Below are 20,528 nucleotides of genomic sequence, written 5' to 3' on the forward strand. Positions count from 1 at the left end.
CCCCCCTCTCCCCCTTCCCCCTCTCCCCCTTCCCCCCCCTTCCCCCCCTTCCCCCCCCTTCCCCCCCCTCTCCCCCTTCCCCCCCCTCTCCCCCTTCCCCCCCCTCTCCCCCTTCCCTTCCCCTCTCTCTGTCTTTCGCACATGTCCAATCACTGCTATGATGAGCATCAGACAATACAGAAATTCCCCCAACACTCCATCCTGATAGTCAGCAAAAAGTATACAATTAAACCTCCATCCCTCGCTGAAGGACACGTCTCCATAGATTCATATAAATTTTGTTATATTGCTACCAACAGGAAAATGGGATCCAGGGAAACAAAAAAAAAAGGGTCAGATCTCTCTGGTGTTCCTGTCCAAACTCATGGCCCTTTTGTCCTTGTGTGATCTTCAGATCCCAGCAGATAGAACTGAACATGGGATCACTGGTGTAAAAGGGCTGTAATGGCTGTGATCTCTAAAGTCAGCTGTCACGAGAACCAGAGAGCACACAGAGACAGATTGCACGGAACCCAACGTGCTTTTATTGGGGAGGTTTTTTCGGGCACAGACAACAGTTCCCTTAGTCCACAGATCCACACCAGACACAGCAACACAGTACAGTTCTCTGGAAGGCAATATGGAACAACAGGGGTATTGTAATCCAAAGGGTTAGTCCCCACAGGAGGCTCCAGACAGGGAAGGGTTAAGTCCAGGCAGGTTCACGGAGAGCAAGGGGTTAAGTCCAGGCAGGGGATAGATCCAGCCAGACAGATTCACGGGACAGCAGAAGATTCCCCCCACAGTGCAGGGATTCCAGGCAGCACAGACAGTCCGGGAGATGACGAGGACGCACTCAGCGCAGCCATCCCTCACACACGCAGCCAGGAGAACACACCAGGGGTTTCCTTGCTCTCTCAAGTATAGAGCTATGTGCCTTGTTGGTAACCGGATACTTCCTGTCGGGTTACCATGGCAACGGGAATCTTAACATGCATAGCCAATGTTATTAGTACAGCAACACACTAGAAGTTCAGACCCCCATCATGTGCCTGTGCCAGGATCTCATTACTCAGATCAATTCACATTTAACGATTGCCCTTCTTTTTCTTTTCTCTTAGCTGTATATGACGAAGAGTTCCTGGAGCGCCCATCACCTGTCAGTCTAAGCTAGAGATTCTGTAGACCAAAAACACAGCTATGTATGACCTCCCCCCCTCCCCCTTTCATGGTCATGCAGGAACTTTTGTAATAGGTGTCAAAAGTTTTGGTATGTTCATTAGAACCTGGATGAAAAAATTACTGTAGATCCAAAGATTTCACTTTTTAGAAAATGCTTACTGGTGTACATTTCATTACATTTTGTTCTAAAGGGATAAAAAAACATTTTATTAATTTTTGTTAAATGTTCTAATTGTATTTTATAGCACTTATAAAAAAAAAAAAGTATTTGTATGTAAATATTGCATCTTGATTTTAAAATCTTAAAGCATGCGGCTTTGTGCCTAATGACTGTATTCCTGCACACATTGTATTGTGGAAATATGTCAGTGTTACTAAACCCATAAACCTGCATTCACCATATCCCGCTCTCCCCGGACCCCGCATTCACCATATCCGCTCTCCCGGACCCCGCATTCACCATATCCGCTCTCCCCGGACCCCGCATTCACCATATCCGCTCTCCCCGGACCCCGCATTCCTTATATCCGCTCTCCCCGGACCCCGCATTCACTATATCCGCTCTCCCCGGACCCCGCATTCACCATATCCGCTCTCCCCGGACCCCGCATTCACCATATCCGCTCCCCCGGACCCCGCATTCACCATATCCGCTCTCCCCGGACCCCGCATTCACCATATCCGCTCTCCCCGGACCCCGCATTCACCATATCCGCTCTCCCCGGACCCCGCATTCACCATATCCGCTCTCCCCGGACCCCGCATTCCTTATATCCGCTCTCCCGGACCCGCATTCACCATATCCGCTCTCCCCGGACCCCGCATTCACCATATCCGCTCTCCCCGGACCCCGCATTCACCATATCCGCTCTCCCCGGACCCGCATTCACCATATCCGCTCTCCCCGGACCCGCATTCACCATATCCGCTCTCCCCGGACCCCGCATTCACCATATCCGCTCTCCCCGGACCCCGCATTCACCATATCCCGCTCTCCCCGGACCCCGCATTCACCATATCCGCTCTCCCCGGACCCCGCATTCACCATATCCGCTCTCCCCGGACCCCGCATTCACCATATCCGCTCTCCCCGGACCCCGCATTCACTATATCCGCTCTCCCCGGACCCACTATATCCGCTCTCCCCGCACCCCGCGTTCACTGTATCCGCTCTCCCGCACCCCGCGTTCACTGTATCCGCTCTCCCCGCACCCCGCGTTCACTGTATCCGCTCTCCCCGCACCCGCGTTCACTGTATCCGCTCTCCCCGGACCCCGCGTTCACTGTATCCGCTCTCCCCGGACCCCGCGTTCACTGTATCCGCTCTCCCCGGACCCCGCGTTCACTGTATCCGCTCTCCCCGGACCCCGCGTTCACTGTATCCGCTCTCCCCGGACCCCGCGTTCACTGTATCCGCTCTCCCGGACCCCGCGTTCACTGTATCCGCTCTCCCCGACCCCGCATTCACTATATCCACTCTCCTACAGTACATACGACATGGAAATGCAATTATTTTAGTAAATATAAACTGTAAATACCTTTTCTCATAAGTGAAGGAATTAGCCTTTCAGCATTACTATACCGCCATTTTGTCTCTTAGCCTAAGCTCCGCCATTTTAGGATAAGTATCCATTTTGAAACTTAGTACTTAAAGATGAATTTGTGTTTTAAGATTGTTCTTTACTTTCGATAAGAGCCTAAGGTTCCTCTTTTTCCTTCAGGTGTAACTTCCCCTTTTTCCTTTCGCTAGCACAAGACTGAAAGTCTGCGGTTGGATATATCTTGTCGCAAGATTATTAATAATTATGGCCAATGTTAAATAGGGAAATTGTCTACTTTCTATACTGAACAAAAGTTCATGTTTGACGCACTTAATAAAATTTACATGAATGCCAAATGATTGGGCATGACTGACGTATGTAATATCTTGATTGGTTAATGCATACCTGTCAATTGATTGGTTCTTATATTTCTATGCATTGTTTTAAGTTTCATATATAAGTTTAAACACGGAAGAATAAATTCAGTTGATTCTGAGATACCACCTGTGTCTGTGTGCATTTCCTGTGTCTCGGGTGAACTCCAGATCTGAGGGGCAAACACTGATCAATGCCAGGGACTGACGGGGGGTCAGTGGCTCGAGAGGAACCCCGCGTCAATTCCTTTCAATAAGCAGTTAGAGCAGTCTTGTGACTTCAGCAGACCACTGGTGAAAGCTTGTAGGAGGAGTTTTCTTTCTGCTCTAGGAGGATGTGAAAGTCCTGATCCTCTGTCTGAACAGTGCTGATAGGCCCTGTGCTGATCACATGCACCCTCCCAAGAGAAATAAAAAAAGAAAACCCTCTCTAGCAATACACACCAAACTGAGCATGTGCATATGACTACAGATTCAGTCTGTATCAAGTGGTCATTTCAGCAAGAGGAGGATCAGGGAAGACAGGATCAAACAGCCTTTTTACACAATGCAGAGGATTAACCCCTTAGGACCCGACAGTGAGTATAACAAGCATGCTTTACTGCTTATACAGACTGATTTTATTGTTGTGGGTTTAGTAACACTTTAAATAAAGATTTTAAAAATATTTGTTCTATGACTTTTTTTCAGTTTGAGGGATAGTGAATCTATTTGTTAAATATTTTAGGTTAGGATTGGGCACTGTTTTAAAATAACAGGAAGCATTATTTTTTTCTCTTTGTCTTTCGAAAGAATATAATTTCCATCTGGTGTATGGCATTGAGCCCGCAAATCACATGCGATTGTGTGCGGTGCGATTGGAGCCGTACAGAAAACGCTGCAAATTCCACACCGCATGAGTGTGAACCTGGGCCAGGGGTGGACTGACAACTCATGGGGCCCCTGGGCAATAGGGGATCATGGGGCCCCTGTGTCCCTTGCCCAAACTCAAAAAAAAGCCTATGAAAAAGGTACCAGGGGCATCTCGTGGGGCCCCCTACTGACCTCAGGCGGTGCCTGAGTTTCCAAATGGTCAGTCCGCCCCTGACCCGGGCTTAGACTAAAATAACCCCTTCCCGACCTACGTTCGTGTATGCGTACCCTCAGGAAGTGGTGCTGATATCTGGATGATGGCTGCAGCTACAGCTGTCCTCCAGATGCCATTGATGGACTTTATAGTAAAAGTGACTGGAGCGGCTATTAAGCCACTCAATCACTTTTACAAACCGCTGTCACACACTGCTGTGTCCAGGCTCTCCCATCCCTCCGGGGGGAGCTCAGGGCCACTACCGGTGGTTGACCTCGATGGTGCTGGTTGACTTCGGAGCTGAAGGAGGGTCTTATGTTCCCCGATCCTCTCTATGGCGTATGAAACCGGAAGAAATGAGAATTTAGTCACTTCCAGTTTTGCTCTTTTGTTTACTGACCGTTAGACCTCTGATCTCTCAAAGATTATTATTATTATACAGTATTTATAAAGCGCCAATAGTTCGCTCAGCGCTGTATATTACAATGGGAGACAGAACATGTGACAGAACAATACCAATACAATGCAAAACATGAGGGGATCGAGGGCCCTGCTCCTTGGAGCTTACAATCTAGGAGGGAGGGGATGGTGGCACAGGAGGAGATAGCTGTGGGGGATGGGGTGGTAGGAAGAGTGGAGGAGGTCGGCAAGTTAGCAGGGGGTGGGGTAGGCTTCCCTGAAGAGATGGGTTTTCAGGGTGCGCCTAAATGAGAGGAGAGTAGGTGATAATCTGATGGGTTGGGGCAGGGAGTTCCAGAGGATGGGTGACACCCTGGAGAAGTCCTGGAGGCGGGCATGGGAGGAGGAGACCAGGGAACTAGAGAGAAGGAGGTCTTGTGAGGAGCGGAGTGTGCGTGTTGGGCGGTACTTGGATATTAGGTCGGTGATGTAGTTCGGGGCAGTATGGTGGACGGCTTTGTACGTCAGTGTTAGGATTTTGAATTTGATCCGTTGCGCAATCGGAAGCCAGTGGAGGGATTGGCAGAGGGGGGTGGCGGAGACGGAGCCCAACCCCTCTCAACCCCCCACCTCACCCCCTCAGTCACTGCCCAGATCACACACCCACTGAGCAACATATCAGACTGGATGTCGCTCCACTTCCCCAAACTGAACCTCTCCAAAACTGAGTTTCTTGTCTTCCCCCCAGCCTGTGCAGACTCCACCTCCACAACATCGCCAAAATCTGCACGTTCCCAACCCCAGAAACCACCAAACAGCTCATCCACTCCCTCATCACATCACGACTCGACTACTGCAACTCCCTCCTCACTGGCCTGCCCCGCCGCCGGCCACCCCCGCCTCAGTCAATGACAAGATGACTTGTCATTGCCTATGCTATCACAAGGGATGTTGTTCATCCCTTGTGATAGGAATAAAGTTAATAAAAAAAACTTAAAGGGACATTGTAAAAAAAAAAAAAAAAGTGCCCCTGCTCCCCTGTGCTGAAACACACTGTATGTTACACCCTTCAAAAGGTGAACTTATCCTCTAAGGATCCGGTTGATAAACTGTTGCAAGCGCTCTCTATAGAGGTGGCAGGCCTGACTCTACAGCTCATTGTTTAACCTCTTCACGCCGGCCGAACGCAAATGTGCGGCCTCCCGGCGTTTGGGCCTAGACGCCAAGCGGCCGCACATTTGCGTTCCTGCACACATGTCCGGTACTCACGGAAAGGTCCCGATCTCCTCTTTCGATCGGGACCTTTCCCGATCATGTGAACGTCGTGACGTCACGGCAGTCACATGACTCTAAACCCCGCCCCGCCTCCCAGCTTCTGAAACCCTTAAAGGGCCGGGAGGCACCGGCGTGAAGGGGTTAACTACAGTTTTACTTTGCCAAACCCAAGCAAAGTAATAGCTACATTGGAAGGCCATGGAGCCTCCTTGTGATCGCAATAAAGGAAAAAAAAATTATATAAAATTTTAAAACGTTTTAAAGCACACATCACCCCCATACACACCCCACTTAATAAGTGCAGCATAGGATGAGCGGGTGTATGTAGACCTCAATTGTGCCATACAAGTGGGGTATCAACGCAGTTCAAGGATATTCATGTGACACCTATGGAGAATTTTGGGTACCATAGTTTTCTGTAATTCCACAGTCATGCGCATTTCAAGACTTGACATGCTTCGGACACATAGGATAACATGCCGGGGATGGACACACAGGAGAACATGCCGGGGATGGACACATAGGAGAACATGCCGGGGATGGACACATAGGATAACATGCCGGGGATGGACACATAGGAGAACATGCCGGGGATGGACACATTGGAGAACATGCCGGGGATGGACACACAGGAGAACATGCCGGGGATGGACACACAGGAGAACATGCCGGGGATGGACACACAGGATAACATGCCGGGGATGGACACGTAGGATAACATGCCGGGGATGGACACACAGGATAACATGCCGGAGATGGACACGTAGGATAACATGCCGGGGATGGACACATAGGATAACATGCCGGGGGGTTACTGGCTGTAGAAAAAAACGTCAAAAGCCAAAAACAGCCGCTGTAAAAACATCCCGTGTGCAGGACTTGGACAGGAAATGAAGGGAAATCTCTGCAATGGGACACAGATGGCAAAAAAAAACAAAAAGGGAAAAAAAAAAATCTGACCCTTCTCTCTCCTTTAGGCTCCATTCACACTTATGCGATTTTTGATTTTTTTTTAGTGCTTTTTGCAGAAACTTAGTACAGTCCATTTAACCACTTCAACACTCTCACCCCCTTCCTGTCCCCAGGCCAATTTTCAGCTTTCAGCGCTATCACACTTTGAATGACAATTGCGCGGTCATGCATCACTGTACACCTAATGAATTTTTTAGCATTTTTTGAGACAGATAAAGCTTTATTTTGGTGGTATTTATTCACCGCTGGGATTTTTATTTTTTTTGCTATGTAAATGAAAAAGTCCAAAAATTTTGAAAGTGTTTTTCTTATAAAATTTTTCAAATAGTTTTTCTTAATCAGTCTTGTCCAAAATTGATTCCGTTTTCTTTTTAGTAAAACAAAAATAACCCAAATTAGTTTATAACCAAAAATTATATTTTAACCACTTGCCACCCAGCCACCGCATATAAACGGTGGCAGGGTGGCGCTCGTAGGCAAAAGCACGTTTTAAAACGTGTGCCTACAAAACAGGTAGGGGGCGTGCGCGAGGCGTTTACTGGCCGTTTTCCCGCGATGAGCGCATTGTTTACACACAGCCCTGCTCTGTGACAGTTCGCCGCCAAGCTGCAGAGGGAGAGAACAGTTTCTCTTCCTCATCAGCTCCCCCCTCCCTCCCCCTGTCCAGTACACACCCCCGCCCCCTAGTAAAACACTCCCCTTACACAGTGAACACTAAAAATGTTAACCCCTTCCTCCCCAGTGCCATTAGTACAGTTTCAGTGGTTTTTTTTCACTGATCACTGTATTGGTGTCACTGGGGATGCCAGTGACCCCAAGTCAGCTCCCCCCCCAGTGTCAAAATGTCCACCGCAGTCCCGCCATAAGTCGCTGGTCGCCATCATATGTCGCTGATCGGCGCCATTATTAGTATAAATAAAAATTAAAAATCCCAGTATCTTTCCCGCCATTTGTAAACGCTATAACTTTCACGTAAACCAATTAATTTACACGTATTGGGATTTTTGTAGCAAAGACATGTCGCAGAATGCATTTTGGCGAAATTTATGACTAAATTTGATTTTTGCATTTTTTTTTACTGGACATGTTTTATAGCAAAAAGTCCAAAATATTGTTTTTTTTTCCTCAAAATTGTCAGCCTTTTTTTTTATAGCGCAAAAAATAAAAACCGCACAGGCGATGAAATACCACTGAAAGCTCAATTTGTGGGGAAAAAAGGATGTAAATTTCATTTATGTACCGTATTGCATGACCGCGCAATTGTCCGTTAAACTAGCGCAGCGCTGTATAGCAGAAAAATGGTGTAAATTGCAGTATCTATACCATAGTTTGTAGACGCTATAACTTCCACACAAAGCAATCAATATACACTTATTGGGATTTTTTTACCAAAAACATGGAGCAGAATACATTTTGGCCGAAATTTATAACCAACTTTGAGTTTACTATATATTTTTTATAGCTGAAAGTAAAAAATATTGTTTTTCTTCAAAATTTTGGGCCTTTTTTTGTTTATAGCATGAAAAATAAAAAGCGCACAGGTGATCAAATACCACCGAAAGAAAGCTCTATTTGTGTGAAAAAAAGGACGTAAATTTCGTTTGGGTGCAGCATTGCATGACCGCGCAATTATCAGTTGAATTAGTGCAGCACCGAGTAGCAAAAAGAGGCGTGGTCATTAAGGGGGGTAAATCCTCAGGAGGGCAAGTGGTTAAAAAATTTTTTTTACATTTTTATTTTATTATTTTTCCTTTTATTTATTTTTTTTTTTTACATACTGTCACCCTAGCAGTACAGTGTCACCATGGTGACACTGTACTACTTGAGGGGGGTGATGAAGATTTTTTTTTTTTACACTGATTGCTTACACCCATAAAGGTTGTAAAAGCAATAATTTTTCCTTCTCTCTGGCTGCATTCTTGCAGCCATTGAGAAATACTGTGTGAGCTGTGATTGGTCACAGCTTGTCACATGGTACAAGGCTGTTGTGAATAGCCCTGTACCATGTGACCTCTGTGATCATTCACAGATCTCACATGTAGTAAGCAATGATGTCAGAAGTGGTGTCTTGCTTATTACTCTTCATGTGGTCACTGATTGGCCAATCCGTGATCACATGATCGGGACCTCGCACAGAGGTCCCGTCCGATGATCGGTGTTCCCGTGTCCGGAGGACACAGCGGGCACCAGATCACGGTGCTGTTCGCTCCCAGGGAGCGCGCACAAGCAGGGGGCGGGGAGCCCGTTTTATAAACGTCCACCTGACCCTGCACTGCCACCGTCTGGCCGTTTTATATACAGCGGGCGGACAGGAAATGCGTCTTTAGAATGAGTCAGGGACTTTTTTCTACACTAGAGTTCAATGGACAAGATGCTGAAATGCAAGGTAGTGCGGTTTTGTTTCGTTTTACATTTATATTCTTTAACAAAAAATAAAAGCTGAGCCAAATATGTCAAAACCGTGTAGAAAAACGCAAAACAAACTCTGAGGAGCACTGCAAAATGGGAAAAAAGCAAACTACACAGTTGTGATCGGAACCTTAGGCCTCTTTCACGTGGGCGGTCCTTATGTCCATTTGTCATCTGTCTGTTTACGGGTGAAAAACCGACACCCATGTATTCCTATGGACTAGCGGATGTAAAAGGGTGATTATCTGTTTACATGTTTTTTTGAATAGAAGAAAAAAAAACTGGCATGGACAGAAACAGATCGATGAAAAACGGATCGGTTTTTTTTCATGGAAAAAACGTGACTGATCTGATGAAAAAGAAAAAAACGGAACACCCATGTGAAAGGGGCCTAACATACACATGGCTCACTCAAAGCAGAGAGGTGTGATCAGAGCTCATGCTATGGGGTGATGTATACCGGACATCATCTGATTGGTCAGTGAACACTGCACCCCCCTTCCCCACCATGGAACACGTCGTATGGGTTTGTGGTCTCCGGGAAGATGGCGGCGCCCTGAGCTGCAGACATGTGTGGTGTTGAGAGTTGACTTCTAGTGCTGTAGGAGGAGCCTAGAGAGCGGAAGAGGCGGGCTCAACGTGTTTCGTCCTTTGTGCGGCAATTGCCCGGCGCTTTGTCTCCGCCCACTTCTCCAGCTCTTCGCGTCACGTGATCTCCTACCGACATGTCCGCCGTGTCCCAGACCGGAGCAGAGAACGAGAAGCTGGAGAAAGGAGAGGAGATGGAGAGCAACGAGGAGGAGGAGAACATGGAGGACGAGGATGATGGAGAGGAGGGGGGAGGGACGACTTCACCGTACAGGTCGGGGCCACCTACTCCTGTAAGAGGAACGACGGCACCTACCGTGAGTACCTCATATATATCACCCCTCCCCCCCACTACAGAGTACTTACCTCATATCCCCCCTCCCCCCACTACAGAGTACTTACCTCATATATATCACCCCTCCCCCCCACTACAGAGTACTTACCTCATATCACCCCTCCCCCCACTACAGAGTACTTACCTCATATATATCACCCCTCCCCCACTACAGCGTACTTACCTCATATCACCCCTCCCCCACTACCTACCTACCCCCCCCCCCCCCCCCACACACACACACACACTTCTGTAAGAGGAATGATGACACCTATCGTAATGATACCATCCCTCCCCCACTGTATACTTACCAACCTTCCCCTTCCCCCACCACCTACTCCTGTAAGAGGCGGGGAGGCACCTACCTCGAGTACTTACCTCATCCGTACATATGACGCCCCTGCTGCACTGTCCGTTGTCTCCTGTTGCAGATGATGCGGAGGTGGTGAAGACCAGAATGAACAAGCAGGCCGGGCGGGAGGAGTACTTCGTCCATTACGCTGGCTGTGAGTACCCCTTGTATCTGAGGTCCTGAGAAGTCCCTCCCCTCTGGGGTGGGCGGAGCCATCCACACATACTCCCCTTCCTGTACGCAGTGTTGTGACTTTTTTGTTGTATAGTTTTGTCTTCTTGTTTGCATTTGAAGGGTAAGATGACCTTCTCACACAATGAAAGCTGACAACGACCTCTCCTGGCCACCCCTCCGGAGCCCCCTGTACATAGCGGCCATCACCACCCTCTGCTGCCGGTGTATTGGGTACCCAGACCTGGAATGAGGCCACCATAATGCTGACAATGGTAAGCGCTCATTGGCCGGCACAGTCATGTGACCACAAGCATCTCTGAGGCTTCTTCCAGTGAGGAGTCCCAGTATAAATAATTGGTCATTGTTCACTACTCAGTCGTACTCACCAATGAGCACTTGGCATCACAAAGCATTCTGATGGTTGCTTAACCACTTCCCGTCCGGGTCAGACGGTGGCACTCCAGGGGCGGGTTGCCATTCATAAACGGCACCCGCATTTTCAAGCTGTGCGCTCCCCGGGACTGTGCAGCACCGCGATCCGGTGCCCGCTGTGTCCTCCGGACACAGTGGAACACCGATTGTCGTACGGGACCTCTGTGCAAAGTCCCGATCATGTGATCACTGATTGGCCGATCAGTGATCACATGCAGAGTAGTAAGCAAGATGTCACTTCTGACATCATTGCTTACTACGTGTGAAATCTGTGAATGATCACATGGTACAGGGCCACTCACAACAGCCTTGTACCATGTGACAAGCTGTGACCAATCACAGCTCACACAGTATTTCTCAATGGCTGCAAGAATGCAGCCAGAGAGGAGAAATGATTGATATTACATCCTTTTATGGGTGTAAAAGCAATCAAGTGTGTAAAAAAAAAAAATAAATAATCAAACCCCACATGTAGTACAGTGTCACCATGGTGACCCAGTACTGCTAGGGTGACTGTAAAAAAAAAAACATAAAAATGTAAAATAAATTTTTGAAAAATTATTTTTGGTTATTAACTAATTTGGGTTAACAGAATAAATTTCAGCCAAGATTTATGATGAAATATTATTTATTTGCAAAATTGTATAAGAAAAAACACTTTTTTTTTTCAAAATTTTTGGACATTTTCATTTATATAGCAAAAAAAATAAAAATCCCAGCGGTGAATAAACACCACCAAAATAAAGCTTTATCTGTCTCAAAAAAATGCTAAAAAATTCATATGTGTACAGTGTTGCATGACCGCGCAAGTGTGATAGCACTGAAAGCTGAAAATTGGCCTGGACTGGAAGGGGGGGTGAAAGTGTCCGGACTGGAAGGGGGGGTGAAAGTGTCGGACTGGAAGGGGGGGTGAAAGTGTCCGGACCGGAAGGGGGGGTGAAAGTGTCCGGACCGGAAGGGGGAGTGAAAGTGTCCGGACCGGAAGGGGGGGGTGAAAGTGTCCGGACCGGAAGGGGGGGTGAAAGTGTCCGGACCGGAAGGGGGGGGTGAAAGTGTCCGGAAGGGGGGGGGTGAAAGTGTCCGGACCGGAAGGGGGGGGTGAAAGTGTCCGGACCGGAAGGGGGGGGTGAAAGTGTCCGGACCGGAAGGGGGGGGTGAAAGTGTCCGGACCGGAAGGGGGGGGGTGAAAGTGTCCGGACCGGAAGGGGGGGGGGTGAAAGTGTCCGGACCGGAAGGGGGGGGGGTGAAAGTGTCCGGACCGGAAGGGGGGTGAAAGTGTCCGGACCGGAAGGGGGGTGAAAGTGTCCGGACCGGAAGGGGGGTGAAAGGGCCCGGACCGGAAGGGGGGTGAAAGGGCCCGGACCGGAAGGGGGGTGAAAGCGTCGGGACCGGAAGGGGGGGTGAAAGCATCCGGACTGGAGGTGGTTAACCTGGCAGTGTATGGACCGCTACACCAGCTGCACAGAGCCATCACGGAATGTATGGTGGGGTCCAGAAGGGTGGCCAGGATATTTGGAAAAGGGGAACTTGCCCTTCAGTTCATGTGTAGGTCTGGACTTTGACCTTCTATGCACACTTTTCGGGTGAACAGATGGCTGGTATGGAAGAGGAGTTCGGTGCAGGGCCACGTCTTTGCAGTACTTGTACAATTTTCTGCCTTTTAGTTGTGACCATTGGTGCTCTAGTAGAACACTTCCCTATGGCCGTCACTTTTGATTGACCAAAATATGTTGTCATTTACCAGCCACAAAAAGTCTCAGACAGACAGCTTTACCCACCAAAGAGAAACTGAAAACACAGCCAGCTGGACAGTGCAGATAGAAACACTTTATACCAAATACAAACATTTCTACATAGAATGAATTGGGTTGGTGGGGTACATCACCATGAGGAACCTGTTCAATGGAACGCCGGGATTTACCAGCAGTTGCTTTGAATGCTGTCACTAGGTTGTCGGCAAAAGAAGAGGTGCAAGCAGTGATGGATACTCTGAAATGAGCACTGCGGGAACCAAAGGGATGGAAACTACAAGAACATCCCTATAGCTGGTGGTACTCTGATGAAGGGACGTGGCCCCGAAACGTGTTAGTGCAGTGGAGTTACTTTGACTTCCAAGGATAAAACTTCTGTCCTTCACTCTGAGCCAGCAATTGGGACGTTCTTGTAGTTCTCTTCCCGTTGAACCAGCAATTGGGACGTTCTTGTAGTTCTCTTCCCGTTGAACCAGCTATTGGAACGTTCTTGTAGTTCTCTTCCCGTTGAACCAGCTATTGGAACGTTCTTGTAGTTCTCTTCCCGTTGAACCAGCTATTGGGATGTTCTTGTAGTTCTCTTCCCGTTGAACCAGCTATTGGGACGTTCTTGTAGTTCTCTTCCCGTTGAACCAGCTATTGGGACGTTCTTGTAGTTCTCTTCCCGTTGAACCAGCAATTGGGACGTTCTTGTAGCTATCTTCCCATTGAACCAGCTACTGGGACGTTCTTTTGGTTCCCTTCCCACTAAACCAGCTATTGGGACATTCTTGTAGTTCTCTTCCCACTAAACCAGCTACTGGGATATTCTTGTAGCTCCCTTCCCACTGAACCAGCTACTGGGACATTCTTGTAGCTCCTTTCCCACTGAGCCAGCTATTGGGACATTCTTGTAGTTCCTATCCTACTTAACCAGTTGTTGGGACATTCTTGTAGCTCCTTTCTCACTGAACCAGCTACTGGGACATTCTTGTAGTTCCCTTCCTACTTAACCAGCTGTTGGGACATTCTTGTAGCTCCCTTCCCACTGAACCAGCTACTGGGATGTTCTTGTAGCTCCCTTCCCACTGAGCCAATTATTGGGACATTCTTGTGGTTTCCTTCCCACTGAACCAGCTACTGGGACGTTCTTGTAGCCATCTTCTCGTAGAACCAGCTATTGGGATGTTCTTGTAGTTTCCTTCCCTCTGAACCAGCTATTGGTATGTTCTTGTAGCTCCCTTCCCACTGAACCAGCTATTGGTATGTTCTTGTAGCTCCCTTCCCACTGAACCAGCTATTGGTATGTTCTTGTAGCTCCCTTCCCACTGAACCAGCTATTGGTATGTTCTTGTAGCTCCCTTCCCACTGAACCAGCTATTGGTATGTTCTTGTAGCTCCCTTCCCACTGAACCAGCTATTGGTATGTTCTTGTAGCTCCCTTCCCACTGAGCCAGCTATTGGGGCATTCTTGTAGTTTGGTTCCTGCAGCGTCCTCCTCGGAGTATGTATCTCACCTTGGATCTCTCTATGCCAACAACTTAGTGGGACTGTTTACAGCTACTGTGTGTGCGGTCTGGGGCACCATTGGAGGGGTTTCTGGTAAAATGTCCAGATGAAGCCCCTTTATTGTACGTCCATGTTTGTCATTTTTTATCAGTGTAATAGGCTTTTATCTGCTCTCTCCAGTACATTTTTCTTTTGCATACATGTATGTCCTTTTGGGTATAATCACATTTGCCTTGGTACCTGTGCGTTTCATTCAAGTGGGTGTCATCAGGCCAGGCTTGGACTCCGATGAAATACATGGAGGAGATTTACTAACACTGGAGGATGCAAAATCTGATGCGGCTCTGCCTAGGAACCAATCAGCTTCCAGGTTTTTTGTCAAAGCTTCATTGGAAAAGCTGAAGTTAGGAGCCGATTGGCTCCCATGCACAGCTGCACCAGATTTTGCACTCCCCCGTTTTAGTAGACCCCAGTTTCAATCCGTTTTAGTGTGAGCAGTTTTTAATGGTTTGCTATGACCACTTTTACATGGGAGGGTGTTTTTGCAGCAGTTGTTTTACCTTCCCTGAGAATGTTGTTGTGGGGGAGGTCTACTTATGTAGGTAATACAGAGGAGATCTCTGGGTTTGGTTCACGTGGATATTGCCGATTACAAAAACATTTCTGACCTTCATAACTGAGGTCAGCGTATCCGGTAAGTGTGTTTAGAATCCTTTTGCTTGGTGGTTTTACGTCTCATTTGATTTTATACATTTGTGTTCTGAACAGAATCATGAAAGTGCTGCTGATGGACGGGGCTGTGTATTATCGTCACAGGCTGCTTGTGAACCCTGTATCCCCAGAAGTAGTGCCAAGTGACTGTTGTGTTTAAAGGCCGACTCCACCTGTAAGACCACGAGAGACCCATACTTGGGGTGTAACATGGTGCCGAGCGACCCCCTCCACCCCACAGCAGATGTCAGGTTTGAAATGGGCATTGTTGTGGAGACTCTCTGCTCCTCCACCATTTACTGCAGCTGTGGGGGAGGTCTGGCTGCTGGTTGGGCATCTGGGTGGATCCCGACATTTATTGGGATCCCCGCAGAGCCTGGACAGACTATGTAATGCATGTCAATTGCAGGCTTTAGCCTGCTGTGGGCTGAATCTGGGTCACAGGAGTAAAGAACAGAGAGCTTTCATGGGACCCATAGGTGAAATATATCCACAAGAGCTTCGGCTGTACTTCTGTAAATAAACGAGATACCCATACTTGGGGTGTAACATGGTGCCAAGCAACACCCCCCTTCACCCCACCCCACAGCAGCTGTCAGGTTGGAAATGGGCATCGCTGTGGAGACTCTCCCACCATTTACTGCAGCTGTGGGGGTTCTGGCTGCTGGTTGGGCATCTGGGTGGATCCCGACATTTATTGGGATCCCGCAGAGCCTGGACAGACTATGTGACTCAAATCAATTGCAGGCTGTGGGCTGAATCTGGGTCACAGGAGTGCAGAACCGAGTGCTTTCATGGGACCCATAGGTGAAATATATCCACAAGAGCTGCGGCTGTACTTCTGGAAATAAAGACGCTGGTTGTAGAAATGTCGCAAGCCCTGCCTTGGCTTTTGTGAGCAGTGCAGGCCATGGAGCTGGTTTGATTCGAATATTCACTTCTCAGGTCTCACCAATGGAAGACCTGGAGGGCGGTGTGCTTATCTGGGTTTGCCTGCAGTGTGACGCATGTTTTTACTCTTGGCAGACCCAGAAACTGTCCAACATGAGAAGACGTAGGCTGCTCAGAACAATTGTAGAGTCTTAAAGGCATAGCCCATCTTTTTTGATAACGTTTGATATTATAGGCATGGTAACATGCCCCAGAACCAACACCGCCCCTCTACTTACCTGAATCACTGGGGGCTTCTCTCCGCACCATCTTTACAATTTCAGATCTGTGAATGGAAGACTACATGTCCCATCTGCCCCCGCCGCAGAGGGCTTTGTAGATCTCAATGCAGCAGAAGTGCATGTCCTCCAGCCCCATAACGGTACCTTGGTCTGGAGCTGCGGGGGGGGGGGAGAAGTCTGCAGGATCCTGAGCATTGCATTAAATCATGGTTCCACTGCTTCAGATTCCAGTGCAAAAAAGAAAAAACATTTTTTTTCTTTGTTTAATGTGAGTGCATTTAGTTTTTTCTTTCTCTCCCCCCCCCCAATAAGGTTGACTATGCCTTTACGCTTGAGTTGCACTGTTGCAGGCCTTGCAGCCAAGTTTGCTCATTTGAATGGGCTGCCATGCCTGTGTTTTTCGGGGAGGGGGAATGCATGCAGCTTTTTGAAAATGTGGCTGCAGGGTCTTTTTGACTGCAGTTCCTGCACCCGCATTGGCTGCAGGAACCGATGCGATTCCTGCAACGAGAACGCACACTGCAGGCTAGTGTGAACCTAGCCTCAAATTGCCTCTGGCTAGCAGTGATGTTGAAGCACTTAGCCCAGGGGTCAGCAACCTCAGCACTCCAGCTGTTCTGGAACTACAAGTCCCATGAGGCATTGCAAGACTGGCACCCACAGGCATAAGCAAAGGCACGATGGGATATTTAGCGCACCTGGAGTGCCAAGGTCGTGCCTACCCCTGGTCTCGCCGAGTTCAAAGCTTGGTTGTAGAGCAGACCATACAGATTGATGGATTGCAATTACCGAGGACGTTGTGGTGACACTCTGTGTAATTCATGAACATTTCTTGTGTTTGTGGTCCCCTCCCCCTCCTTTTCTTGTATAGTCATTTCTATAAATGAGAACAGCTTGTTCAGTGACTGAGATATACTCCATTTTTGTTTTCTGATTGATAAATGCTATTATTCCCGCAGATAAAATCCTGAGTTCTGCTTACAAGTGGTTTGTTCTGGTTTCCTGGAAACCATTAAAGGAGACGTTCATCTTTGTAACATGTTACAATCGTATTTAGGCTCGCAGTATAGCACCGGCCCACACAGTTCCCTGTGAATGAATGAACTACAAGTACCATCTTCCACCGCAGCAAACGGCTTGTAGTGCCCAATGAACTGCAGGGGCACTGGTGAATGCTCTCATATTTCATTGGTTCTTTCTGCAATTCCGTAAATGTCTGCCTTTTTTTTTTTTTTTTTTTTTGTACAAAACGTGAACTTATCCTTTAACCTGAGTAAGGGTGTAGTCACACACAGGGCATGGCTGAACCAAACTGTGCTGGTGTTAGGTTGTAACCCCCTAACTCCATAGTCTGCAGTTACACTGCGCTGTATGAAAGTGCATGGGTACCTGCGGGCAGGTCCGTGCCCGGTGCCCTGGGGGCAGGTCCGTGCCTGGTGCCCTGGGGGGCAGGTCCGTGCCCTGGGGGGCAGGTCCGTGCCGGTGCCCTGGGGGGCAGGTCGGTGCCCTGGGGGGCAGGTCCGTGCCCGGTGCCCTGGGGGCAGGTCCGTGCCCTGGGGGGCAGGTCCGTGCCCGGTGCCCTGGGGGCAGGTCGGTGCCCTGGGGGGCAGGTCCGTGCCCGGTGCCCTGGGGGCAGGTCGGTGCCCTGGGGGCAGGTCCGTGCCCGGTTCCCTGGGGGCAGGTCCGTGCCTGGTGCCCTGGGGGCAGGTCCGTGCCCTGGGGGCAGGTCCGTGCCCTGGGGGCAGGTCTGTGCCTGGTGCCCTGGGGGCAGGTCTGTGCCTGGTGCCCTGGGGGCAGGTCTGTGCCTGGTGCCCTGGGGGCAGGTCTGTGCCTGGTGCCCTGGGGGCAGGTCTGTGCCTGGTGCCCTGGGGGCAGGTCCGTGCCCTGGGGGCTGGTCCGTGCCTGGTGCCCTGGGGGCAGGTCCGTGCCCGGTGCCCTGGGGGCAGGTCCGTGCACTCACCTGAAGCAAACTGTACCGAACAGCAAGTGAACTGTGTTGGGACCACCTCTTCCAAGCAGTCCCAGACGCGGATAGCCGTTCCTTGGTATGGTTCCGAGTACTCGTATGAACCAGAACACGGGGGAGAACCATGCCCAGGTACAGTTGGCATTGCCAGGGTGAGTACAATCTGAATTTGCAGACACAAGACAAATTTCAAAAGCTGTCCCAAAATTGGCTTTTTTTACTCTGCTAACTTTAAGATTGGTTTGAGCTGAATTTCTGCAGGAAATTGGCAACAAACTCACTAGCAGGGATGTATTTGACCTTTTTTTTTCCCCTTTTTGATTAGTTTAACCAACTTTTTTTTTTGTCTTTTATTTTTAAAATATTTTTTACTACTCAGTTTCATTGTGAAACCCTCCCTAGTCATACAGTATGTCAGTTTCTTAAAGCTGAACCCCAGGCACAAATACAAATATATATATTTTTTATTTGAAATATTACTCAATGGCCTCAAAGGATATCCGTTTGTGTGCTCAAAATGCCTTTGAAAATCCAGATCTTACCTTGTAAATAGTAGCAGCCACTCCCTGAAATAGCAGAGTGCAGGGAGCAGAGCAGTGGGAGGAACATACTAGCTCCACCCATTACAGGCTGCCTCAAATAGCAGGAAGCAGAGCAGTGGGAGGAACATACTAGCTCCACCCACTACAGGCTGCCTCAAATAGCAGGAAGCAGAGCAGTGGGAGGAACATACTAGCTCCACCCACTACAGGCTGCCTCAAATAGCAGGAAGCAGAGCAGTGGGAGGAACATACTAGCTCCACCCACTACAGGCTGCCTCAAATAGCAGGAAGCAGAGCAGTGGGAGGAAGATACTAGCTCCACCCACTACAGGCTGCCTCAAATAGCAGGAAGCAGAGCAGTGGGAGGAACATACTAGCTCCACCCACTACAGGCTGCCTCAAATAGCAGGGAGCAGAGCAGTGGGAGGAACATACTAGCTCCACCCACTACAGGCTGCCTCAAATAGCAGGGAGCAGAGCAGTGGGAGGAACATACTAGCTCCACCCACTACAGGCTGCCTCAAATAGCAGGGAGCAGAGCAGTGGGAGGAACATACTAGCTCCACCCACTACATTCTGCCTGCAGAAAACTACAGAAGGGGGCGGAGACTAGACTAGTCACCCTGCACAAGGAGAGCGATCAGCAGTGACCGGTCTTTGCGACTGTGCAGGAGTTTTCTGTAATCAAGTCTCACACCAGATTACAGCACAGATCTGGCAGAAACCACAAAGCACACAGAGGTTCAAGGATGAATATATATTACTATACAGGCTTATCCCGGAGTTCAGCTTTAATTTTCTAATACTGAAATCTTATTGGCGCTCAGGACTGAGCCGAGTTTTTGCCGCTTCCTCACTTTGTTTTATGATGAGAATACTTATTGTGAGCTCGCTTTCTCCCGCAGTGAACCGCCGCCAAAACGAGTGGGTGGACAAAACCCGATTGGCACTGCCCAAGCCAGCGAAGGAGGAGGACGTGGGCAATGGACCAGACCAGGACGCCTTGGACAATGGAAAAACACCCCAGAAAACGGAGGAGGGCGAGCCTGAACCGAAGGTAACGCGAGGCACGAATACCGTCCATCCACCCCATCAGCTCTCACCGCATGTTTGGGATTATTCGCTCATCCCCCCGATAGCGGCTCAGTGCCTCTGGCGTTTTATGTACTCGTGTGTCTGTGCCAGAGACTTGTGGCATCTGTTTGTTGTAGCTGGGGGCCATTCGTGACTGCCGGAGTTCAGATATCCTAACCAGTTTAATGTGTGCGGGTGGAGGATTTCCACTGGTGCCAAATGGGGGTCTGGAGGAATCTCAGGAGCAGGGGCGGACTGACCATTTGGAAACTTGGGCACTGCCCGAGGGCTCGGGGTCAGTAGGGGGCCCCATGAGATGCCCCTGGTACATTTTTCATAGGCTTTTTTTGAGTTTGGGCAAGGACACCGGGGCCCCATGATCCCCTATTGCTCGGGGGCCCCATGAGTTGTCAGTCCGCCCCTGCACAGGAGTTACATTTCAGTGTTCCGTGAACATTAAAGAAAAAGTGCACTTTTTCTGTCAAACCCTATTGCCCTACTCAACAAAATTTTGTATAGATATGCAGACATGGGGAGGTCTGTTCTGTGGCCTGCCCAGGTCCTTTTGTTGGGAGCCTTCTGTCAGAATTTTTACTCTGTCCCCTTTCTGCCCACCTCAGTGTCACTTTAATAAAGTTCTGAACACTGGGGCGGGGGGGGTGAGAGAGGCCATCTGATCCCGTGGCCACTGTGTTTGGCTGTCACAGTAGTCACATGCTCTAAAGCCAGTCCTTCCGGCTACCAATC

The 20,528-nt window shown here is 49.0% G+C and overlaps 1 protein-coding gene and 1 long non-coding RNA gene across 2 annotated transcripts in view; both read left to right on the top strand.

Annotated features, from left to right (window-relative positions):
• The window catches only part of LOC149435331 (nuclear factor 7, brain-like), a 192,926-nt gene extending 189,721 nt beyond the window's left edge, over window positions 1-3,205 (top strand). The window contains exons 9-10 of the transcript XR_016308513.1: window positions 1,101-1,144; window positions 2,883-3,205. The gene's annotated coding sequence lies outside the window, so the exon portion shown is untranslated. The remainder of the gene's footprint in view (window positions 1-1,100; window positions 1,145-2,882) is intronic.
• Window positions 3,206-9,843: 6,638 nt separating this feature from the next.
• Window positions 9,844-19,787, top strand: LOC149435332 (uncharacterized). The gene is made up of 3 exons (XR_016308512.1): window positions 9,844-10,102; window positions 10,551-10,625; window positions 19,613-19,787. It is a non-coding gene; the product is annotated as an uncharacterized LOC149435332 (long non-coding RNA).
• Window positions 19,788-20,528: the final 741 nt, after the last annotated feature.

This window comes from Staurois parvus, unplaced genomic scaffold, assembly GCF_062004578.1.
Source record: "Staurois parvus isolate SC_StPar_1 unplaced genomic scaffold, SC_StPar_1.0 ptg001538l, whole genome shotgun sequence".
Lineage (NCBI taxonomy): Eukaryota > Metazoa > Chordata > Amphibia > Anura > Ranidae > Staurois > Staurois parvus.